Genomic DNA, 26538 nt, shown 5'->3' with positions numbered 1-26538 from the left:
TGTAGTCTTCCAACACATCTCAGGACACCTGGCTTTTGCTGTAGTCTTTCCACCTCTTCAAGGGTACTGGACATTTTTGGTTCTCTTCAGACCTCTCATAGGACAATTCTTTGTCAATATTGCATTCCCAATCCTCCTCCGCAGCCAAGGTCCCTGGCTCACTAGAGACATGGGCTTCAACATGCTCCAGCACCTTCTGCATGCTCTGGATGATCTCTGTCCCCTCTCAGGCCTGTCAGCTCCAGCTGTCTAAGGTCGAGAAATATGTATTCAGCTGGTAGATGAGAGAGGGAGGAATTCTTGAAGAGTTCTTCCTGGTGTTCTTTACATAGAGGCTGGAAGAGCACTTGGAACAAGCTGCCCAGAGCGGTCATAGAGTCTCCATGTCAGGAGAGACATTCCAAATCCACTTGTATACATTCCTCTGTAACCTTCTCTAGGTGACCCTGCCTTTGCTGGGCAGTTGGACTAGTTGACTTCCAGAGGTCATTTCCAACTATTCTGTGATTCTGTGATTTGTATGGTTTGCCCAGCTCCCGCCAGCAAATGTCTGCTGGGGACCTGGCAGTGGTGACCGCTAGGACACGAGATGATGGGACTGCAGCTGTGTGACACTGCAGCTGGCCTCAGGAAGTGAAAGGCTCATTCCCCTTTCCCATGCCATCCCATCTTATCCTTCGCACTCACCTGCCTGGGTCTGTCATTGAGCTGCCAAGACCATCTCAGGGAGGCAAGCTGTCCTCCCCTTTCTGCTGCAGCAGCTCCTTCTCCAGACTGTCCTGCTGCCACTGCAGGGTAACTTTGCTCCACTGAGCCCTCTGCCTGGGCCAGGCTCAGCTGCTCCTCTGCAGAGCCTTCATCTACAGGCTTGGCAATCTTCTGGGAGGCTGGAAACTGGTGCTCTCCAAAACACATCTCCATTGATGTCTGTGGCATCCACTGCCACAGACCTTCCAGGGAAGATGCTGTCTCCCGAAGGAACTGCTCTCCTGAGAGTGGGCATCTGTTCTGGATTAGGGCAAATTTGGGAGAAAATCTCCAAAAGGGGCCCCCCAGAAGGCCAACCCACATGGCCCCTCCCCCCAACTTGTTTGGGAAAATTTCCTCAAAGAGAAGTGGAAAAAACCCTGTTTATTTAAACAGGCAAAGCACTCCCCAGCACACAAAATGAACAATACCAGGTGACAAAACTCATTTGTCACTCTGAAGAGATGACAGATTCAGAAAATCTCTCCAGTGGGTGGTTGCTCTGTTATCAGTCCCTCTGGCGCTGGGAAAGGCTGCTGCTGCCCACAGTAGGCCCTGGTGGGCCACAAAGTGCAAGCTCTCGGTGTTTCCCCGGGCCCCAGTCCGGAGCAGGTTTGAATAGATCCAAGAAAAGGGAAAGAAAACCAGTCCAGGGAAACTTGGACTTCCTCAGCTAGCTAAATGAACTAAAAAGCAAAGGAGTGCGGTGTTCTGCCCCGTCCGTGCCCAGACAACACAGTGGAGAAGTGAGTGCAGGCTGATAACAAAACTCCATGCTTCTTCTCCCCGCCTTTGCTCTCAGAGCCCGTCTTGAAGGCACAGAATAGAATATCCAGCATAAACAGAACACACAACTGGGGGTATGAGCATCATAACATCACCCTAGGACAGCATCCAAGGGCTCTGCCTTCCTTCAATGCCCTCACAAGCCAGGTCAAGGCCCTAGAGCATCACAGTGGTCTCTGGGCATCACAGAGCCCTGGCAGCTGACCCCAGCAGCCACTCCCATTGCAGGTGTTCAGTGGCACTAAATCCCAGACACGGTGTCTGATAACAGTTGCCACAGCACTCAATCCATCAAAACTACCAAAGTTCCATATTTGTCATTTTCACAGTATTGGAGATAATGCCATCTCAAATAGGAAATCATGCTGCCAGCTACTTTTAGAAGTGCAGAGGATCAAGGTGAAGATAACCTTTTTCTAGTGGAGTACAGCTGTGCAAATTGGCTGATGGGAATCTTGACTGGTGCCATCTTACTTTACCAACCTTATTTGGAGCACCTTTTAAAAAGGTTGGAATTTTTGTAATGAAATTCTCCATTCTTACATATATTAATCATGAAGAACATTAGTTTTAGACATTGAATAGTTTTGGTTTCAGAAAAAAATTAACATATATGTAGCTGCACAAGTGAGCAGACAAGAAATAGAAATCTACAGACTTGCACTCTTTGAAGAAGGACAGGAAAGTTGATTTACCTGTGATTAATGGAAATTAGAGCCCATGTAAAAGAAGCCTTGCTCTCTCAAAGATTTCCATGCTTGTTTGAGGTACACAGTGCAACTGTGGTCATAGCCAAGTTGAAGATGCTGAGTATGGCCTGTCTCTAAGCATGTCCAATTCTTTTGGCATTCAGTGAGAATTATGTGCCTGGGTAGGCAGACATAAAGTTGCACTGTGATTGGATTCACTGCAATTGTTTTATTGAGGTTAAAAGGAGATTTGGCTCAAATATTCTCAACTTGAAAGTAGTAAGTTTTTGAGGTAGAAATTGGTAACTGTCATGTAGAGAACAATGCTTTACATGTAAAGAGAAATATGATTTTTTTTATTATTCTAATGACATGTTTCCAAAATTTTGTTGGTGTTATGTCATGCATAATATTCATGGAAGAGATTACAGAGTTTAATACCTGTATTTGGACACTTGCTTGTTGTCACACATCTTCCCTCTTATTTTAATACAGAAAAGAGAGAGAAATCTCACTTCCAATTCAGTTTTTACATTTATGCAGGAAACTGCTTGCAATATCTTAGTCTTCCTGTTTCAGAGAGCTTACAGTGTTACACAAGGATCAAAGTAAAGTTGCTGCCTTCAACCTGTGAAATGTCCTAGCAGGGACAGAGAGAACAAAGCAAGGGCAGCACAAGCAGCAGGTCAGATTGACCTCTCTCCTAAGGACACTAGAACAGCATTTTACTCACTCAATAAGAATAGTAGAACAGTACAACCTTTGCTCTTATCAAGGACCCCAGAACTCAACTGCTCAGCTTTGGAGAAATAAATAAAGGATTTAACTTAGGGAAACAGAGCTCATGCAAAATGCTAGCAGGACGCCAGCTCAGCTCTGTAAGTCTGACAAAGTAGAAGTTATGCAAAACAAAGATACTGTGTTTAAAAGCAGGGGGTAGAGGAACAGCCACGTTCCTCTGAAAAAGAACACTGGATGTTGAAGACAGATCCCAGAGAATCATATAAGAACTTCCAATAACAGGTGTGACTATGTGAAATAAAGTCAAGGAGGTGGGGATAACTAATGAATATGTCATCAGTGTGTATTATAAAATCTCTGCTCATCCAACACTGGAATGGAGGAAGGATCCCCCAGGTGAGCAACATGCTGCAATAAAGAATTCTTGCTTTCTAGTACTCAAAACTATATTGGAAATTTTCTATCTGGCTGATTTTGGCATCACTGGGAAACTTCTTGTGAGGCAATGGTGCTATGGCAGCTGGGTGAGCTGTGCTGCTTCAGAGCTGCTGATTCATCCCATCCCATCCCATCCCATCCCATCCCATCCCATCCCATCCCATCCCATCCCATCCCATCCCATCCCATCCCATCCCATCCCTTCTATCCCAGGAGGCTGTGCATGACTCTTACTGCCATTTGGGGCATCCTGTGTAAGATGAGCTTACAGTCAGCAAGGGCACAGCCAATGAATTCTTGCAGGCTGCAAGCTGACATGTCTGTGTGTGTGGTTTGTTCTTGGGTTAGATTTTTCAGGTACGGTGTGTTTTTTGGGTTTTTTTTTTTAAATATTGCAGAATAGTCATAAATATACCGATTTACAGTTGTCTTATTAGGAACCTAAGAACTGCATAAATTCACTGAGGGGAAATTATGTTTGACCAAATCCGATAGTCTTCTGTGATGACATGGCAGATCGGTTGACGAGGGGAAAGCAGTGGATGTTGTCTGTCTTGACTTCAGCAAAGCTTTTTACAGTGTCTCCCATAACATTCTCATAGGTAAGATCAGAAAATGTGGGCTAGATCAATGGACAGTGTTATAGATGTATATAATAATTTGTGTAGAGAAAATTGTCGTATATTTTATGGATATGTACTGGTAAGATATACTCTTATAAAAATAATTTTAAACACACAAGTCAGTGTTGGGGATTGCATCACAGTGCCGAAACCACCTGGACAGGAGGAGGGAGAACCTCATTTACAAACGAATGGACGTGGCCAGCCTGGAGATGGATCATTCCTCAAGGTGATCCAAGGAACTCCCGGACAATGAATACGTGATATATATCTGAGATTGAGATAGCCGGAGCCACCAGGGAGATACATCTCAATACCAAATTCTGGGAACGCGATCATGGGTGTTCATCACTCTCCGGACATGTATTGTTCAGTTTGTCACAGGGAAAGAACTCCACATGAATATGTGCTGTCCTGAAAGGAAGAAAAGGGACTCTGCCTCGGGCAGGAAAAACTGTATAAAAATCACTTGGACAGGGCACTCGGCATGAAACATACCCGGGCTCAGCACTGACCCTTTTTGATTTGATTGTGGCTTTTCATTGTTTTTCTCTAAATTTATATTCGGATATTTTAATAAATTCTCTTTCATTAATAAATTGGACCACTCATTTATAACAGACAGTGAGGTGGACTAAGAACTGGCTAAATCACCAGAACTCAGAAGATCATGATCAGTGGAGTACCATCCAGTTGGAGGCCTGCAGTCAGTGGTTTTCTCCTGGGATCAATACTGAGTCCAGTCTTGCTGCAGCACTGGAGTGGATGGCTAGCTCAATCCTCACTATGATGAGTGGGTATCCCTAGGAATTAATTTCCTCTTAGAGATAGCTTTAGAGCGGCTGCTCTACAATGCTTGGGCGCAGTTAAGAAGAGGCAAAGAGGCAAGGAGGCCTTCTATATGAATTCTAGAGAGTCTTTAATATCTAGAGGATCTAGGGACAGAAGACCCCAAAAACAGCTGCGTAGCAGTTTATAAACTGGGGAGGTTTGATGGAGGGTACAAACGATCAACTAATGAGGGTACTATGGCGGAGGAGATTAAGAGACGAGATTAAGGCAAGAGTAAACAAAACCCAATGAGAGGATGACAGGGGAGGGGATAACTCACATAAACCAATGGGGCATTGAGGAACATAATATGGACACAGAGCTTTCTAGAAGAATGCATAAGTATGAGGAAGGTATGAACAAGAATGGGTAGGTATGACAACTAAGGGGAGGAGAACAGAGCTTTAGACAATAAGTGGGGTTTTCAGGGGAATTGACATTAAACTAGGAGGGGGCAACTTTAAGAATGAACCATTAGCACGCTGAGAGGAGGATAAAAAGATGACACATTATGATCAACTCCAAGTGAAATAAACATCATAAATGCACCACAACACAGTCTTACTCAACTTGTTTTTCAACAACCTGGAGAAGGGGATAGAGTGTATAATCAGCAAGTTTAATGATGATACAAAACTGGGGAAGTGACACAACTCAAGGTTATGCTGCCATTCAGCAGGACCTTCATAGATTGGAGAGTTGGGTGGAGAGACCTGATGAAGTTCAACAAGGGCAAGTGTAGGGTCCTGTACGTGGGCAGAAATAACCCCAAGTGCCAGCAGCTCTGCAGAAGGGAACAGCTCTGCAGAAAAGGCTATCAGCAAGAAAAGGACTTGGGAGGAGCTCTGCAGAAGGGACTTGGGAGTCTTGGGGAGGCTTGGTAGATTGCATGTTGACTATGCAATCCACTGCCTCCTGGCAGTGCCCTTATGGCCAGGAGGGCCAAGCATATCCTGGGGTGCATTGGGAAGAGTGTTGCCCACAGGTGTTACGATTCAATGGATGTTGAAGTCCTCTGCCCAAATTAAGGTGCAAAGGAGATCAAATATGCAACATGATCAGTTCAACAGTACAGGCTTTATTTTGCAAAATTGCTTGTATAACAAAAAGAGAGAAAGAGAGAAGGAAAGAGATAGTGCAGGTAGAAGATAGTTACCACCATGGATGTGGGATCATTCCATTAGTCATTAGTCCCTGAGCTTCTTTTGGTGATGGGTACCCACCCCCTGGCTCATTTCCTGATTAATTTTTATATCGTACCTTATTTGCACAAGAAGCACAGGTAGGAGTGGCTTTCAGTTCCTCTTTAGTAGGAGTAATTGTCAGTTCCTCATTAGCATGAGAGGGAGAGGAGGAATTGCTTTGGCCATCACTCATGCTCAAGCTTTAATTCAATGGTCATTGAAATCTACTCTGGCAGGTATATCGCATATAGCAGTAGAACACTGCAGTGAAAAGTATCCATTTCTGTCCTGCCTAGGCAAAGACAAAACAGAAACTTTCTTTTGCTGTTTGTGCTTAAGACCACTAATATCTTCTGCAACAAGTTTTACAACCAAGTGTTTGTTTAAGGCATATACTACAAATGTCATTAACGCTTTCCTTACTGCAGACCAAGGTAGGTGATCCTGCCCCTCTACTCAGCCCTGGTGAGGACACGTCTGGAGTGCTGGGTCCAGTTCTGGGCTCCTCAATACAAGAGACACAGAGCTACTAGGGAGGGTCCAGTAGAGGCCACAAAGATGACCTAGGGTCTGGAGCATGTCTGTTATGAGAAGAGACTGCAGGAGCTGGGCTTGTTTATCCTACAGAAGACTGAGAAGGCATCTCATTAATGCATGTAAATATCTCAAATGCGGGTGTCAGGAGGATGATGCCATATTTCTAGCAGTGTACAGTGACAGGACACAGGGCAGTGACAGGCCTTAGGCAAAAAAACCCAAGAAATGTTAACCTCAACATGAGGAAGAAATTCTTTATATTGAAGCTGGCAGAGCACTTGGAACAAGCTGCTCAAAAGGTCATAGTCTCCCTCTCTGGAAACATTCCAAATCCAAGGAATACTTGTACGTATTCCTCTGTAACCTTCTCTAGGTGACCCCGCTTCAGGGCAGTTGGACTAGATTACCTCCAAAGGTCACTTCCAACCCTAACAATTCTGTGATTCTGTGATTCTGAATGCTCAGATGTGTTTGAAAATTAAAATAGACATTTTAAAAATAATAGGAATTAGCTAGATAAGAAGGAAGGTGAATATACTACAATATGTCATGAATCCATGAAGTCTTTTTGCTGTTGTATCCCCATCTCTAAAAGGAAGGAATTAACAAAAGTGTCAGGGAATGGTTTTTGTATATGAGAGATAACAGAGGGAAGGGAATGATACAATAGCAGTAATAAAATCCTGACTGGCATGGAAAAAATATTGTCATTGCTTGATATTCTGTTAGGCAGGAAAAGGAGGCATTAAATGGGATTATCAAGAAACAGGTTTAAAACCAACAGAAGCAAGTGTTTTGCCAGTCAAATTGTAACTAAATCATTCAACTAATTTCTACAGGATATTTTGGTTAAAAAACTACAAGTGGTTTAAAATATAATTACACAAGTTGATGGAGTAAAATTCTATTAAGAGCTATTAACCAATACAAAGTCCTCCAAGCTGTTGGCTGCAGAAAAGTGGGGGAGTTTGTCAGGAGTCACTCTGCTGTTGATTGTGGTTTCCACTATTTGCATAAGTCTATGCTGTCTCTGAACAAGGATAGGTGGAAGTTTGGTGTAGCTCTACATATCTGCTCTTCAGTTTCAGGTCTTAAGTCTTGACAGTCTTACAGACTCAGAGCTTTTGAAAAAGAAACCACAATTGCACTGTCTGACTAACTTTCCAAGTATGCAGTGGCTACTCTGAATGAGTATAACTGCCCCATTTGTTTCACTGGATGTGCTCTTTTGAAAATTGGTGATAAAGTGTATATCAGTGCTGATAAACATAATTACTGATCAAATGAATACCATAGACTAAAGAATCATTTGAATCCAGATGATGATGTTGTTTGGGTCAACAGAGTTTGTGAAAGCAATCCCTGCAGCTTGTGAGAGTGCTCTGTCTTGGTGGGGTGCTGATGAAGATAGCCTTACTCAGTGAGATGTCAATAAAACAACAGGAAGGCTTCTATCAATGGCACAATAGTGTGTGCAAGAGGTGGGCCAGCTTATTCTGCAGCGCAGGCACTTGTCATGGTTTCTGCCCTGAGTCTGAGCTATATGTTACAGTAATGTGATAAACTATAAGTACTGGGGACCAGAAACATCCTCTACTCTCTCCCTTCTCTATACATCATCATTCCCAGTGAGAAGAGTTTAGAATCAATGAGCCATCTTACTCCTCAATTTCTTTGTGTCATTAAAGAAAAGGAATAAAACCAGTGTTCATACTGCAATTTAGGTGTGAACGCTGCAAGAATTGATTACTGTTTTAGTTAAATTCATCATATCCTAGTCCCCAGCATTCACTACAGTACAACTACGTTCTTTTATGCTCTTGGGTCCCCTTATGGTTTATTAATTTCAATGAGGGAAGACAACTTTGAAGGAAATTCATGCAGGCAAGGTATTCTGAGAACCATTGACCAGCACTATTTCTACATTGCACTTTTCTACTTATAATCAAATATCTCATAAACCATGCTTTTCCCAGTATTGTACTAAGTTTTTTTAGAGCTTATCGAGATAATAGAGAGCTTCCTTCCCATGCCAGCCTTTTGTAATTGATGAGGTAATCATAAAAGTAGCAAAGACAGAATCCTTTAAGGAGAAATCTTGAGTAGACAAAACCTAGGAATCTCCCCCTTTCATTTGATAGTCTTTGCTAATACACAATACTCAGAGTAATGAAAAGATCAAATCCTATCAGCTATTAAAAAGAAGTCCCACTAGATGGGGTTATAGCTTCAGAGGAAGACTATTTTCTCATCTCATTTAGTTTGAGGAGGGGGTTTTTTTGGGTTTTTTTGGGGTTTTTTTTTGGGGGGTTTTTTGCTTCTTAATTGTTCAAATTTGCAACATAATCTTGTGAATTTAGAATATATTGTCTTTTTGGTTTTAATTCATGGATAGATTTTTTTTTTTTTTTACCATTTCTACATTCAGCACAAACTATAGTAGCTTTATATGAGTAAACTATTGATGTGTTTGAGGCAGTGTTGCCACTGTTCATAGATTTAAGTGGCTGAAATTTCTCTTTTCTGTTCTTAACACTACTTCATTACCATTTTATATGCTGCCATAAAGCAGTAACAGAAGAAAAAAATAGCACAAATAATCTTAATTTGGCATTAGTAATTTCATTGGTGCCATAATCTATGAACTGTTTGGAACAGAGGTTTGTTTATTTATTAATTTTTGTGAAAGAAAACTGGTTATCACAGAGATGCTGGGTATACTGGGTTTGAATTCTCCTGAAGTCAATACTAAATAATTGCATTGAATATAAGTAATTATTCTAATAAATGTTCTTAGATCCTTGTTACTATTCAGTTTTAAAAGAAGTTTCTCAAATGAGTATTCATCAAATATAGTAATAACCAAAAGAAAAAAATGCATGCACAGAAATCCAGTGAAAACAAATTGAGAGTAAAAGACAAGATTAATTTTTGACCTTGTCTGGCTTGTGATTATTTAAAAACTTACAATAACATTCTTGTGTCATATATTTGTTGTTGTTATGCTTAGAACATTTTAATTCCTACATCAGTTTAATTAATATTTATAGGAATGCCTTGCATTTTACACTTTCAGAATGATAATAGGAATGTCAAGGGTCATCCTTGTTCTAATGAATTTAATTGAATTAGATTATTTTTTATTAGTAGTACTAAATCATTTCTAGCTATGATTTTTGATACAAAAGATGACAAATGAAATTTATCTTTTAAAACCACTGGAAGGAAAAAAAAAAAGGAGGAAATGGGCAAGGACAGAAATGCAGGAAAATTAAAAGTAACCTATTGTTAATATCAAATGTTGAGAATTCCAGTAAGGGGCATTGGAAAATCAAGCATCTTTAAAAATTATTTAGAACTTACCAAAACTCTGTTTTTGGATGTGATGTAACATCTCCCTTCCTTAGCCAAGGGAAATTGAACTCAATTTAGTTCAAATTCTGAGAATGGAATTTCTGACTTTATATTGAACCCATAGTAAATCAGTCGTTACAACAGGAGTGTAAACAACAGGTGCAACAAATTGGGAAGACTATAGGATAAAAAAAGAAGAAATAACAAAGCGTGGGGTTTTTACTTCACTTTTGTCTCACTGACTCAATATTTGAACCCTGTCTTTTTTCCAGCAAAAGAGATTTCCAGGTTGGTAGCTGTCAGGAGTACTGTCATTTACTGTATGAAACTAAAAAAAGCATAATGAATATAAAGCGACAATTTGTTTTCTTCCAAGTTCTTTAAGTGAAATAATTGAGTTCATTTATGTAATTCTGAACAATCTTATCGAACTTAAAAATACTTTCTTCCCCAGGATATTCAAATATGGCATTAGTAAGTGGAAACTGTATTATGGGCTATTAGAGATTGTTGAATACTGAGATACATTATGTTAATTTGTATGGTGCTTGCCAGATGTCTTCCAATTTTGTGTATGCAATACACCATAATCCCGCTCTGATGAAACTTTCATTTGTGTTGCTAATTTATTTAACTCATGAATAAGAAATTCAGCTTTTGCTTATATGTAACATTTTTTTCTTCTCTATGCTTAATATTGGAATTAACTAGAAGTCCCTTCTGCAGTTTTTTTCTTTTTTAGATCATGCATTTAGTACAGTTATGGCACAATTAAGTAGTTTATCATTGTGGTTTGCTCAAAATCTTCTTTTGTATCCAAAAATTTACCAGCTCTTACCATTACTCAATTTCACTTGCATGGTGAAATGTGTGTATACACACATCCAGAATAAATGTGTAACATGTTTGTATGGTTGTTTCTGTCTTTCTTGAATAAAGAATCCCATAGCCACATACCATTTTACCTTATTGGTTGCAGCAGAATAGATTTACTAGACTTCAGGGAAATTAGGTTCAGGAAAAATAGCTTACTGAGTCAGAAAAATTGTGTTTAAAAACTTTTTTCACTCTGTGAAAGAAAATAGAATGTGGATGCTGGAGAGTTGCTTCTGTCCACAGCTCTGGGGAACTTTCAGCTGCTTGTAGGACCATGATGCAATCTATCACAGGATACTAGATAAGATGTAGAGGCACAGGAGAGGATGTTTCTTTATGGTTAGGTAAGTATCTCTGCAGAAAGTTGCAACACTCCTTGGCTGAGTGGTGAAGGACGAAGAGGGCAGAAGATCTACTCATGTTCCTGTCCAGGGCTTCAGCTGTCAGAGACAGGAGAGCCACTAAATGAAGCAACCACCCTCTGATGCTGTCAGCAGTGCCCACAGCTCTCCCAGCCTCACACCAAAGCTGTCCATTACATGCCTCCATGATCACCAAGAGACACCAGTCTTGAGGGAACTGTGCTGGCTGCCACCAGCATTCCACCCACTCTGAAATGGCCACTATCGCACTAGGGGTTGTGCCAGCAGCTCAGCCCCAGGGCACCCAGTGAAAGAAAGGTACAGAGGTCTCTTTGCCCAAGGGTTTAGAGAGCTTCACCTTCCTGTGAGAGCACTACAGGGTGGGGATTGCTGCCTTCTTATCTATCTGTAGATTATTGGCAACAGTACAGCTCAGTGGCAGAGGAATGAGAAGACAGGAGTGTGTTGTGGTCTGGCGGCTTCCCTAACTGCAGTCCAGAGCAACCACTCTCCATTACCATGGGCAGCCCCTGCCCCATTATGTTTCCTTTCCTTGTTGCACCTGGTAGCTCCCCTGCCAGACTGAGCTGGGACAGCCCTTTCCATGACAATCCTGCACCTTCACTGTCACCAAATGCTACCACTGATGTTCTGCATACAATGGCACCACCACCACATCTCCAGGGCTGGTGCCAGAAGATAGAGACTGCCTTCTGGGACAACACCAGAGCAGGCACACTTACTTAATTCTGCAACACTATGACATGGCTGTTACCTTCCCCGTGTCCAGGTAGAAGGAACAATTAAATAATTTATATTTCAAGAAATGGTAATGCTGGATATGGAAAATAATTAGCTGTAGTGGCATTTGGAAGAGCAGCACATTCAACGAAGTCTGAAAGAGAATTAAAAGCATCAGATCCAGCTCACTGCACGACATTAAATATTTGTGATACTTGATACTAAGACTTTTATATTTGAAGACTAAATTTTGGAAGAAAAAGGCTATTCGTTTTGCCTAGAGGCAATATTTCACACCCCTGGAATTAAAGATATGTAAAATGACAACCTCTTCATCAAGAGTGGTTGACACTACTGGTAAGTTTTTGGCTGCAGGATATTGATAATTTCTTACTTTTTGCCAGCAGTTTTGGAAACAATTTTCCATTTTATTAGCGTTTGGTTTGTATACAGCCATAAGAGTGCTACACATGAGTATTTAAAAAGTTTGCAATGGGTTTGCTTCAGATTTATCAGTGCAATGAAGATGTGCTCTCCATCATTTCTATTAATACTTTTCAAGTAGATTATATGAAAATATGATAGCTCGTTGTCATTCAAGATCAAGGTTTTATTCTTCGTGAATTGACAAAGGTGATATGCACTTTTTGCCCTTTTTTTTATAGCAGTACATCAAGGAGTAGAATTAGTTTAGGTTTTCTGCTCAAAGTAGTCTTGAGATGCTTCTTCACAAGGTTCTTTATTTTTAAGTATATGAAAATATTTGAGCTAACTTAATCAAATTTAGGTAAATGTCACATTGCTGGGTCATGTCCAGCCCCTCACCCACCAGCACCCCCAAATCTTGCTCCTCAGGGTTGTTCTTGGTCTGTTCATTCCCCAGCCTGGGTTGATACTGAGGGTTGCCCCAACCCAGGTGCAGCACCTTGAACCTGGTCTTGTTAAACCTTGTGAGGTTCTCATGGACCCATTTCTCAAGCTTCTCTAGGTCCCTCTAGATGGCATCCCATTCCTCAGGAGTGGCAATTGCACCACACTGTTGCCTGCGGGGTTGGTTCAGTTGGGGGTTTTAATAAATGTCAGTTAGTCGGTTTTATGTACCCGCATTTTCCCCTCACAATGCTTCACTCCAAGTTGTCTGCCATAGGAGCTTTTACATGTCCATCTTATAGCCACCCTCTGTTCATTCCTGAAAGTACTGTGTCAGTCACCCCATCCTTGCAATCCCATTTGTCCCAGAACACTGCACCCACCTCTGTTATGTTCCCGTAGGTTGCCGTGATCCGCGTCACTCCCCTGTTGTCTGCCCCCATTGGGCGAGGGGGATTTCCACCCCTGTCTGCCCGCCCCCCATTTAACCCGATGCTTCCTTTGTTCAATCACCATTTTGTCCATGTGCACACCTGGGAACAGCCGCTCCAGGCACTGCAGCGGCCACGCGGGAAATAAATTTTCTCCAGCCACACAGGCAAGGTGTGCCTTCTCTCATCCCTTTGTCTCCTCTCAGCGCATGGCTGCGAAAGCTGTAAACCCATGCCGGAGGCTCAGCACTAGAGCCCCCATGCACGCGGCAGCCCCAGTCTCACCGAAAGGCAGAGCCTAGCCAGGCGTCCCAGATGCCCAAGGCCAGGGCGAGAAGAACAAAAGCCACACCACACAGCTTAGTGTCATTTGCACTTGGTGTAGGGTGTACTTGATCCTCCTGTCTCTGTCATGGAGACATTATCCAATGTCTCTGATGGAGATATTATCCAATTAAAACATTAAAAATTCCAACCATCCTTTTATTAATTTAATTAAAATAGTCATTACTTTCTGCAAAGTCACGAATAATTCATTTAATCATAAAATGCAAGGATTAGCTGAATATTCCTATTATTAATGAACTAATCAGATAAATTAATCAGATTGATTCAGATCATAGTATACAGTCTGCCAAGTCTGTGGGACAATATTGAAAATTAGCTCATTATAATAGTGTCAGACTAATCAATGAGGAGGATTAAAGGAACCAGTAAAACTATTTGTATATCAAAATGGTATATGCTTGCAGTCTGAAGAGGAATGCTGGCATCCAGGAGAACAAATACAGGGGCCACATGGGAAATCTTGCTGGCTCACAGCACTACTTGAAAAAAATTGAGCCACTGTTTAGAGGTTTAGAAGGTCATTTAGCTGATTTTGATGGGAAATGAGTTAGAAGAAAGTTTTTCTAGGTTTTTGCTTCTCTGCTTAGTCTGCAAGGGAAAAACATATTCAGTGATGCTTCAGGCATGCAGTGAGGTCGACATTGATGCCATATTTCAAAGACACTCACATATCAGTGTGCTAGAGTTTAGATCTTGGGAACAGTTGGTAGTCAAAGGACAAGAATTGTAATGAAAATTACATTACTAAAATATGGCTTCATCAAGTGAGATTCAGTTTGCAACAAATATGGAACATTTTTCATTTTCATTGTTCTATATTTTAAAAATATTCTACTATATACGTATATGTCTCTCTCTGGTGTTGCTTATGACATTTAGTAGTAGAAATAAATTATTAAAAAATGCTATCAGATTAAAATGCTGAAGAATCCTTGTCAGCAGAAAATGTCAGGTTAGTTATGCTGCCAGTGCTAAAAACTCAAATGCAAGACTTCAAACTTAAACGGAAAATGGGAGATGGTGCTTGGCCTTTATCAACACAGATCCTACTTCATTTAAGCTGAGTTAAATCATTTTAGGTTAATTTACTGGCTACATGTGGGGGTTGGAAATCAAAACTCAACCATAACTGTAGTGAGTGTTGCTTACTCACTTTATAACAATCATTCAACCCCAAATAGCTGCAGTTTAACAGTTTGCAGCAGCTTGTACAATGTAAAAGATGAACTAAAGAATATAGGATAGTCAATTTGAAGTAAATTAAAAATGTCAAGGTGACAGAACATACTTACTTAAGCCTGAATTTTTTCAAGAAACAGAAATTGTGACTATTAAAATTCCAATGTATACAGCTGCATACCAGATATTTTCTCTATTGAAATTTCAGCTGGCATTACCCTTAGCCACTTAACTAGATCTTTTGAGGAGACTGCTGTTCCTCCACTTCTCTGGTGTGAAGCAAGAGTTTCTTCCACTCATATTAAGTAGTAGAAAAGCCATTGTTAATGTCTTGACTTGTCTATGTCCCCAACCCTTCATATTGCATATGTCACCAATTATAAAGAAGAATTAAGTTCTCACCGTTTATCCTTTTTACTAAAATAATGAAATATTAACTATAACAGACATTTAATTTCTTTGAAAAGGCCTAGAGGTTGAATCATTTACAGTATTTCACTTTGAATGGCAGATTCACATATCCCCAGGCACTACAGAGCACTGTTTGGTAGCTTTCCACAACAGGAAAGGTCATAGCAGCTACTGCTGCTCACCCCTTCACTCCAATTTCCAATGTCCGATTCAGAAAATAACTGGCTCCAGTTTTCAGTTTCTAGTGCATGATCATATAAATACCTTGAAATAGTACATCTTCAGCTTTTTAATTTTTTTTTCAGGAATTTTAATACCATTCTTTAAATTATTGATTATTTTGAAACCCCTCTTTCACTTGGCAGAAAATAGCTCTCAAAATACTCACCAGACAAAAATTATCACTAGCAGACAGTGATTAACAAAGTAGCCTTTCAAAGAATCAAGGTAATTATTGAAAATTGATGGGTAAATTCACAGCACACTTAGCAAGTATAGCCATATAAATTCCAGGTACAGGGAAATTGTGAATTCTAGTGGTATAACCTACTATAGCACTTTCTGAGAAATTTAGTAGTTGAGAACATGTGCCTCCAGTACAGAGAATGTTAAGCTTTAGTGGAGTCAGTTATTTCCCTTGCAGCTGTGTTTGCACCTATATTAGATCTCAGAATTCCCCCTTGTATGAATATTTGTTTCTCCTTCACATTCCTTTGGAGTTTTTTGTTATTTTGAATATGCAGTTTTGGGTCTTGCCTTCTGAGCTTCAGAAAGGACAAAAACCAAAACAGTCATAGAACTGTTTAAGTATGTAGATATTTTAGAGTCAGTTCAGAAGCATTTTCACTTCTGCACAGAATTTGAGTCCTCTCTAATTTCGCACAAGTATAATGAAAGAGAAAGGAAAAGCAGACATTTTGCACATATTCCCATTTCTCACTTGCAGTTCACAGAGTCATGTAACAAATGCTACAGCAGCTCAGGTTTGTTCCATCTGCTTCCTCTTCAAATAACAAATGAATAATGGTAATGCTTTTTTCCAGGAATAGTGTTTCAAGGCATTGTTTCAAAGTATTCTTCTTCACAGTCCTACGTAGCAAGAAATGCAGCAGAGCAAACAAAATCAGGCATTTGTAACCCTTTTCAAGCAAATGAAGAAGCAGTCTATATCCAAAGTGATAGCATTTATGACTTATTTCCTTCCAAAAAAGGAAGCAAAAAGGGAACAACATTACAGTAGCTGCTTTAATAAATAGAATCAGAGAGTCTGGTACCCATTTGGTGCAAAAAATTACAAAGGACACCCTTTCCACATAGAGATTTCAAATGTGTGCTCTCTCTGCTGACATGGCAGATGTATGCTGTATGTTACAATGTACACTTTATGTCATAGTAGACCTGGCTTGCCTCCAAGATCCCTAAGAATCCCAAGAAGTGAACCTGGCATTTTGTACATACTAATATGATTTATAGGCTGCAGCCTCAGGAATTCCCCTGAAGACACTAATTCTTCCTCTTGGTGGAAGCACAAGCCAACATGTCCTGAAAACTATGGAGGCTTAGTGCTGTCAGCTGAACAACTCAATGACTGCAGGACACCAGTATGGACCTCCCTTAAGCAAGCACATATTGTTTGTAATTGTCTCCTGTGCCTCCATGCCTCCAACAGGCTTAAATCCCTCTCCCTACTCCTACCTGATTCCAGATGCTATCTGTATTCTCTTTCTCTGATGGGAAGCTCATTAGTACATCTGCAGTGTTATTTATCACATTTCTATAAATCAAAGGTTAATAGTAAGGCAGGAGAAGATAATCTATAAAAATATTGCAATCAAAGAAACAGCAAGTGCCCTGAAGTAAAGTAGGGAGTTAATGATTGCTGTGGGTATCCTCTTGCATCCCAGACCAACTGTCACCTTTGTTTGTCTTCTTCTTCTTGTAGTTAAATTGTACGCTTAGTTGCTCCTAATGTTGAGATAAAATGCACTTTAATACACTAATAACATTTTGTTTACATGCATGACACAAAGCAGTGCTCATCTCTTGCCTGCTGCATACGAGTAGAGACGCGTAGCTATGTATGTGTATTTCAGAAAGGTCAGGTGATCTATCAATTAAAAATGTTGAAGAACAATGGTGTAAGGAAATAAAATGTAGATGATGTGGTGTGAAGTTTCAGCTATGAGGAAGTTAGAGACAGTTGTTCTTGTGCAATCATGTTGATGTATTCCTGAGCAAATTTCTAGTGCAATGTACTGCATACGGTGAAGAGGAGCATTTGCTGGTGCAACTGTTTCTAAGCTAAACAAAGCTCTGCTCTCAGCATTGGCTTCTAAGAAAATGCACATCAAGAGAACTGCATATGTCTGGATGTAGTACACAATCTGTGTGCTAAGTGGAAATGCACCACAGAAAATGTCTTGCAGCAAAAGATCACATTTCTTAACAATTTTGGAATTATTTGTAAAGGTCCTTAACATTACCCTTGATTTATGCCATTGTCTTCATTACCTCTTTCAGAGGCTTTTTCCATATGGAGGCAATTAATCTACTGGAGAGACACACATTCCTAAAGAAAAAAATTCAAATCTTCATCTTAAAAGAAATAATAACATTTTGTCACTTCTAAGAATATTAAAATTCTTTAGCATATCAGGTAAACAAAACTTGCAGCATTCCTATGAATTTGCTTACTATTACTTCCTTTTAAAAGAGAAGAGTGAGAAACAAAACTGGTTGAGTGTTTTTGGAAGATTATGGTTATATAAGGCCCAGAAGCTTTGACCCTTGATTCTCAGAACCCCCTTCTGGACCCTGCATTTACTTGTCATTGTTAATATGTTCTCTTGTAAATAGCAGAGTTATAGTAAAAACATAAAACTCATGACTGTTTTCTGCTTTCAGAAATATTTTATTTTGTTGCTTGGAATTGATTTCATGTGGTGCAGCCACAAAAACAAATGAAAAACATGAGAGCCAAATAGTTCCATCGAAGGGAATCCTTAAACATGAGAGACATAGAAAAGGACTGTCAGGAAGAAAACTGACATCGCTCTATTTTGAAATCTTGTCTTTCTGAAGCACATATTTATAATCCATATAATCACTATACCAGAGAGCCACTTGGCCTGTAGCAGTATTCTTTAAGAATTCCATTCCTTGCAAAGACTTCAGATTTCTATTGGAGATAGAAAAGACATATGAAATAACTGTCATACATTAAATAGATAAAACCTTCTGTTCTCAAAAGAAGTAACTAACTGTACCAAATATTATACCTAGCATTTTTCAAATATTAGTATATTAAAATGGCATATGCATCTTTTAAACTATATACCTATATGGAAGTATGCAATGTTTATCAGGAAAAAAGTATCCAATGCTTAGATATGTGTAATACATAACATAGAAGAATAGCATAAACTTCCAAAGTAAGAAAAACTTACTGAAAGCCTCCATTAATGTACTTAAATGTATTGATTGCTCCAAAGCACCAAATATAAAATCTTGGTGCCAGGAAGATGGTGTAAAACATTCAAATAGATGTCCATTCAAAAATGAAAAATGTTGAAGTCAATATAAAAATTAAACTAGAACTAAATCTGGGGAAATACAGGTAGAATTGAAATTTTCACATTAGTTAAAATGAAGGGAAAATAACACGGTTGCATTTCAATAGCAGTGATCAATTGCAGGTAAAGAAGCTTGCATTGATGTACTTTGCTTTCCAGGTTTTCAATCTATACTAATTTTCTTTAAATGCACTGACAGATTTATAGTTTTTAAGATAAGAGGCACCACTTCTACTTTCCTTGACTTAGAAATACTTTCCATTTTTCATAATGCTTTCTTGGAAACTTGACAAGAAAATGCACTTTGTATCTTTCATTACAGACACTGTCATGTGTGAACTGGGAATGCACATTGCATAAAGATGTTTCAAAACAACATTTTAGTTACTCAATAATTAGTTGATATGCATTTTAATTCTAAAAAATCAAACTAGATATTTTTCTGCTAAACTTCTGAAGTTTGTAAAATTATTTGAGGTCCTTTTAATACAGTGAAGAGAAAACAGAAGTTTTAGATTCAAGTAATATTAAAGTTCCAGTTTTCATCAGATTACTATGCCTGAATTCAATATATGTTCTGCATATTTGACTTACTAGAAAACATGCTGCATTTTATAGACATTCTATGTATTAACTGAGGAACTGCACAATTAATCAGTCATTCAACTGTCTCCCACTCCCCCTACTCAACAGGACAGACGAACAAAATACCAAGAAAAAGACCATAGGTTGACATAAGGACAGGGAGATCAGTCACCAATTACCAGCATGGTCAAAATTGAATCAGCTTGCAGAAAATTAACTGAATGTATTGCCAATTAAGAGTAGGGTAACAAGAAATAAAAACAAGGCTACAACCACCTTTTCCCCACCTTCCTCTTCTTTGGGGGCTCATCTCCATTCCTTCATTCCTGGCTCCTCTACTCCTACACATGCACACACACACACACACACACACACACACACACACACACACACAAAAGCCATGCAGAGAATAACAGGGGCTGTGGTCTGCTTGTTATGATTTGTCTCTGCCACTTCTTTCTCACCATGCTCTTTTCTTGCTACAAGAAGAGGTTCCTTCCAAGGAGTACAGTCCTTCACAGACTTCTCCAAGGTGGGTCAAAGACTGGTGAAATGGATATTCCATACCATAGAACATCATGCCCAGTATACCAGCTGGGTGGAGTTGGCTTGAGTCATTAAATCCTTATTTAACATTTCAGAGCAGTAGAAGAAAAGTAACATTTATTTGCAGGTTGTGCAGTGCAAGATGGTGAGGGTTGTCAGGAATCCACAGCTATGATCTTAGCAAAGAAAAGTTCAAAGTGAACACTATTTAACAAAGGTAATGTCAAATAGAAAGGGTGGGCCTCTTTTTTTTTTTTTTCTTTACAAAGATATTATTTTGTTCAGTGGTGATTTTGTAATGTAAGCTGGTGATGAAGACTGTCATTTATTCAGCTTGCCCCTATATCCTTATCACCTCCACACTCATCCAAGGTATATTATGGATATTATATTGGTACATCTTAGCATATCCTATATAAAATAAAATATTAAATACTTACAATGCACGTTATACTACATGGCAAAAAAAATTAAAAAATAAAAAGTCTACCAATATCCCTAGACTATCATTGCTTTACAAATATGAATAATTTTTAAAATCCACTTTGGGTTCTGAAAATAATGCACTTGTGGAATTTTTTTTTCACCAAATGAATGCTTTCAGGCAAGTTTGCTATCAGACTTTAGACAGATCTACAGAGATAATGTGTTTCTTGATGTTATAATTTAGTGTAGATGGATATACTAACAGGTTAGCTTTCTTTACAGATGTAGTAGCTTCTTTAATTCTAGAGTTTATTTCTCAAGAAGCAGAGAGACCTACCTGGCATCCATCTTACTTAGGTATGCCTCTTACCTATCTCCTTAGTTCATTCTCTGAAGGCTTGGCTCAGTGATTGAGGTTCAACTAATTCTGTCCCCAAGTTAGTTCTCAGTGTACAGCATTTCAGGTCCTACTTCAGACTTCTTAGCTCCATAGAGGAGCATAGTTGGAAACAGTGAGCAAAATGGAGGCTCAACAAATTTCCTTTAGCAGCATCCTTCTCATTGATCATATAAAAACAGGAAATTTAAACACATTGAGAAGTGTTTCCAGACATTGTGTGTAGATGTTGGTAGAAGAAATATGTTAATAATTTCCAAAGTATTGCCTCAACATCAGGGGAAACAATATATTTTGAAGTTTCTGTTACCTTCATCAGATCCCCTGAAAAAAACCCTAACAACCTGAGGAGCTAAGAATATGGGACAGGATATTTATTTCCATGGGGTACCCTGGGAGAACAAGTATGTGAACCTAAGTGATCTGCAGCTGAGATACCCACCCACCCACTAGACTATTTATTCACTGTTTTTCTAATTCTCTGCGTGTAAGTTGAGGACAATTACTGTAAATGGAACAACTCTGGCAGGAAAGAGTAAGAGATCCTAGAGATCTGTCTTTCTCTATGAGAAAGGCATATACAAACCAAACACAAAAAACCTGACACTTTTTTGTATTTCCTGATACAGTGGGAAACTGAAAAGTAAAACAACTCCAAGAGGTAAAGTGTCACTGAATCAGATAACTTCTTATCTGAAAAGATATGTATACATTTTGGACTGCTTCATCCATGGAGCAGTTATGGGTGAGATCCAGCTCCCAGCAATGCTTAGTGGCCCCCACGGGTCTGGCTTGAGACAGGAAGAAAAAGGTCACCGCAGATGGATGTTGCTGAGTGACCAGTCACAAGACAGGCAGTGGGATGATCACCACTGAAGATACTGTGAAGAAGAAACGGCAAGAGAAGGGCCAGAGGGCAAAATCAGGACTGTTACATGATTGCTTTTGTAAATTAATGGGGTGAAACATGGAAACTTTGGAACAAATCTAAGGCTAACCCATAAGAGAGCCCTTTTTCTTTTCAACTTTCCTGATTTCTTAAAAGATGAATTACTTATTATTACACATATAAGGGTAAGACCTAGATTGCTTCCTGTCACCATGGCTATTACAGTGGATGTTTACTCCCTGATCATGAGCAGCATTAAAATTTTCCATCTTCTCATGGCATTTATTTTATATTACATGAGCAATGTGAGAATGCATTTTTCAGCAAAAGAACAGCATGGATGCTTAGGCTGACAGAAAACCTTTCATAAATTGGCCAATCTCATGATACTGTGAATGCAATTTAGAAGCTTCTGATACTGCAGAAAGGGCTGTGCAATTTTTTTTTTGCTCACCATGTTTGTGATTTCTAGTGGGACGAACAACCCACAGAGTGTTAGGCCAGCAACTTAATTGGATCAGTTGGAACTCACCCCAAATTTTATTTTCTCTAATTATGAGCCAGATTAGAATTGGTGCTTCAGACTAATGAGAGAGAATGTATTGGCTCACTTAGCTTTTGGGGGAAATGAGGAGGTAGAACATGCATGTAAATTTGGGGGCTTCCATTTTCTTGTTACTACTTAAGCTATAACTACTTTCAGGTTTTTACAACAGTCTTTGAGAATAAGAATTTCATCAGCTTTGTTCATGCAAGGTGATATTTTGCACATTTTTGTTTACATCCCTTACTATGTTGTCCTTGATTTTTTAAATTAATTGTTATTCTAAGACCAAACAACATATATCAAACCTATCATTTCCAAAGAGGTAACATAAAATTATGAGGTTAAATAAACTTGATGTATGATGTGTCATTCTAGTTGTTTATTAAGAAGAAATATGGGATTAAATTCATATCTCAGTCTCTTTAGACATATGTTCAAGAATCTGCATTTCTGGAGAAGGAAAGATAGACAGGTCAGTCAGTACTCTACAGTCATTTGCTGGGATCCCAAAAATGCCATTCTTTTGCAAATGCCATGCACTCTGCCTGGCCAGATGGAATACAGACTCATCTTTTTATTTTTAGTTTGTGTCTGATGAAATGTTTCTGTCTGATGTTTGTGTCTGATGAAATAAAAATGAATTTTGAGGGATTTCTTTAATTAACTATGGGATTTAAAAAATAGTGGTAGGCATATGGGAAGTCACTGGCTTTGCTTGATACAAACTTACTGACTGCTCCGTTTAAGAGCACTGCATGGTTTTGTAAATAGTCTCTGTCCATCTTTCTTGCAGGCTCCCTTCAGGTACCAAAAGGCCACAATTACATCACTCTGAAGCCTTCTCTTTTCCAGGCTGAACAGTCCCAATTTTCTCAGCCTTTCCTTACAGGAGGGGTGCTCCATCTCTAATCAATCATCTCCTCTGGGCCCCCTCCTCTGGATTCTTTCCAACAGGTCCTCCCTGTGCTGGGAGCCCAGAGCTGGATGCAGGGTTCCAGGTGGGCTCTCACCAGAGTAGAGCAGAGGGGCAGAATCCCCTCCCTCCCCCGCTGCCCACGCTGCTTTGGCTGCAGCCCAGGACACGTTTGGCTTTCTGGGCTGGGAGTGCCCATGGGTGGGTCATGTCCAGCCTGTCACCCACCAGCACCCCCAAGTCCTTCTTCCCAGGGCTGCTCTCCATCTGTTCATGCCCCAGACTGTGTTGACCACATGACATTACCATGTACTTCCTCCCTTATTTTCTTTTTTTTTTCCCCAACCTGCCAGAAGATAAAAATGCTATTAGCATCACACCTCAGGCACTCAAGACAAAACTCAGCTGTGGTAGAAGAAAGTACCTCTGTGTATCATGGTCTTAATTATGATGAAAGTGATCGTTGATGTGTATTATTTCAGTCAAGCAAAAAAGCATCCTAAACAATCTCTGTGATTAGGAAACATATCTCACAATTCAAAACAATATACATGAGTTTCAAAGTCTGTGCAGTTTCAGGGAAAATTATGATTAGAGAGTGGAAAGCTCTGTTTGCACATGCAGCATTGTGATTTATTAAAAAAATATGGATATTGATCTAGCACCAATATCCAACTGTGACGGACAAAAACTCTCTAACAGTTTAAAGTTAGAAAGTGTATGTTTATTGCGACGCCAGACGGCGTGCGGGATAGCTCCCAAATACACACTGTGCCTTTCAAATGATTACAGAGTCCTTTTATCCACACAAGAATTGAATACCCAAAATGCAAATACATATTCATCATTTTGGTACATCCCATTCCTCGCTTCCTATGCTAATAATTTCAAAACCTATTAAGCATGCGTAGTTTGTTCCTTGAAAAGGGTCGGTGGTCCCTTTCATGAGGAGGGGTCCCAAAATGAGGAAGTAAATGAAGTCTTCCTCATTTTGACCTTTCTACCTTTTCAATGCAAATATGACAAATGAACCTTGGTAGAACTCCCATTCCTTGTCTTCAATTGGATTCAGAACAGAGGAGGCCCACAATTGTCTTATGTTCCTAAAAGCTATTTTTCAGTTTCTATATTCTTCATTATAAACCCAGCTAACTAAACATTGTGTTGACAAGCAATCAATTATTAGTTAACTACTAACTCTTAACTTCATCAAGGCCTACTTACAAAATCCCTTTATTTTAATTAACTCTAGTAAGGCTTATCTTTAACTAAAATCTTAGCTCCTCTAAAATCTCTAAATCTCTTAAAGTTTATGTTTCAATTGCATTAGACAAAAATATGATTAAACATCAGACTTACACACCTTCATGCATATGCTATCTAAACCTGAATTACTCAATGGATTTCTTATTGCTTCCACTGAGATAGTATAATGTAAGACTTAAGGACCTACATCTAACACACCATCTTTCTGCTCATATAGCTTACTTAACAATATATTTATGCCCCTAAGAAAATAACTTAGCTCAAAATGTAGTGGACATTCAGAGGCTACATTTAGTCAGCTGGAAATATTTTTGTTATCATGAGGTATAAAAAGATGAATTACACAGCTGGATAACTTCAGGCATATTTTTTGGTTTTGGCAAAAATATAGGATTATATCACATATTGCTTTCTTAAGGCTGCTAAAGCAATGAATGACAATACCTTTTGGGTCTTTTAAAATCCTTTCTGTACTGTTACATAGAGTTCTCATTCTTCAGTACAATTTATAACTCCTGCAGAGGGTATGAATTATAATCAATTATCCTGATGTTACTATTACTTCCAGTTTAAAAATTCCACACTGTATGTCACAATCTTTCAATTAGACCCCTGCTAAAACCACAAGTTCAGCACATGATGGTAGATTAATGATGATATTTTTTTAAGACTATCATAGTTGGGAATCAAGAATTATTCAAAGGTTTGAAGTAAAGTGAGCTCATGAATGAAGGATTTACCAACAAATTTCAGCTTCAAGTTGAAATTCAAGCACTGAGCAGCCTGTATATTTCTATACAATTCTATACTTTATCAAAGTTGTCCTTGGAAAATATAACTTTTTTAATATGTGAGCATCCAGAAACAATGTATCCTTACTTTTAGACTGAGACACAGTACTGCAAGATGCACAATTAAGAAGCACTTCTTTGGAAACAAGTAGGATACAACTCTGCTATTAAAATGTTTTTCCTTTGAAAACTCAGTTAACTGGCTTGTGCAGTTTATATTCTAGACAATAAGATGGAGCAAATTGAAGACAAAACAGCAATTTCTTTGAGAGAAGTATTACACTGGTGCAAAAGACCTAAAATAAGGAAAATAATCGTCTCCAAGTATTTATTCAAGGAATAGAAAATATTCAATTGTCCTAAAAAAAAAAAAAAAAAAAAAAAAAAAAAAAAAAAAAAAAAAAGTTGAAGTCAGAACTCTGAAAGAAGAAGTTTTCAGTGCTGCTGCAAATGTAAATTTGTGCTGCCTCCATAAGTATGTTCATACATATTATTTTGGAATGCTCCAAAATGTTTTATTCTCAAAGAATAAGAGAATATTTTTAATGTTTGCATTCTGCAATGCACATTTTAGCAAAAGAAATATGTTAGTGTCAAATGTGCAGCCAGTGTAACAACCATTAAAAGTGACAGTACAACAAAACAGAAAATGACAAATTAAAGGTTACTGTGTATGGTGTTTCAAAAGGTAAAATTCTTCATTCATTCCTCAAACAGCATCATTGTCAGTTTACTTTCAGAGTGAGACTTTAATATAATTTAAAATTAAAATTAAATTCTGTTAAACATGTCAAAAAATATGTAAAATTTAATGCTTCTAACCCTGCAATTCAGTTTGTGAAATGCTGGGAAAACTATCCTTTGCCACCTACTGCCATGGGAAAATGCTTGAAGAGCAAGACTCTTCAAGCTCTAAAGTACATTCGGCATAACATGAAGTTTTTAGTTTTTGTTAGTGTCTTTTCAAAGCCACATCATGATCTTTTGAGTTTTTGCTTGTGTCTCTTGGTGTGCCAGTAACTGTAGGATCATATACGACAACAACGTTTAAACATAAGTCTTTTAAGCTTTGTTTAATGGAATATGCAAATTTGAAAGCAATGTGATTTTCTCATTTTTCTAGTGTGGGCAATATTTGGATAATATATAGGTAAGTGTTTTCCATTATTGGTTTAACTCTTTGCAAGTTCCATCCTTGGCACAGTCTGTGACCCCATGCTGGGAACTTGGCTTGTCCAGAACAGGGTGTAGTAAAAAGGTGAATAACTGTCAGGGAGTGACGGCCAGCCATGAAAAATGGGAATAACCGACTGATTGCCAGTAATGAAAGGCAGGTCCTGGGCTGACAAATGCTTGCTATCAATCACTATGGTCTTTTCTCACATTCCCACCTCAAAGAAGCTGAGCTTCTGGACACCTCACAGGCACATAAACTGCTCTTTCTGCTGCTTTCTGTCT

At 39.0% G+C, this 26538-nt stretch overlaps 1 long non-coding RNA gene across 1 annotated transcript; it reads right to left on the bottom strand.

Annotated features, from left to right (window-relative positions):
- Positions 1-18073: 18073 nt before the first annotated feature.
- On the bottom strand, positions 18074-24791 carry LOC128782387 (uncharacterized). The gene is made up of 3 exons (XR_008428760.1): positions 24734-24791; positions 18261-18326; positions 18074-18149 (listed from the first exon to the last, which is right to left on the bottom strand). It is a non-coding gene; the product is annotated as an uncharacterized LOC128782387 (long non-coding RNA).
- Between the last annotated feature and the right edge of the window lie 1747 nt (positions 24792-26538).

This window comes from Vidua chalybeata, chromosome Z (assembly GCF_026979565.1).
Source record: "Vidua chalybeata isolate OUT-0048 chromosome Z, bVidCha1 merged haplotype, whole genome shotgun sequence".
NCBI classification, from domain to species: domain Eukaryota; kingdom Metazoa; phylum Chordata; class Aves; order Passeriformes; family Viduidae; genus Vidua; species Vidua chalybeata.
This window is presented reverse-complemented; position numbering and strand designations above follow the sequence as displayed.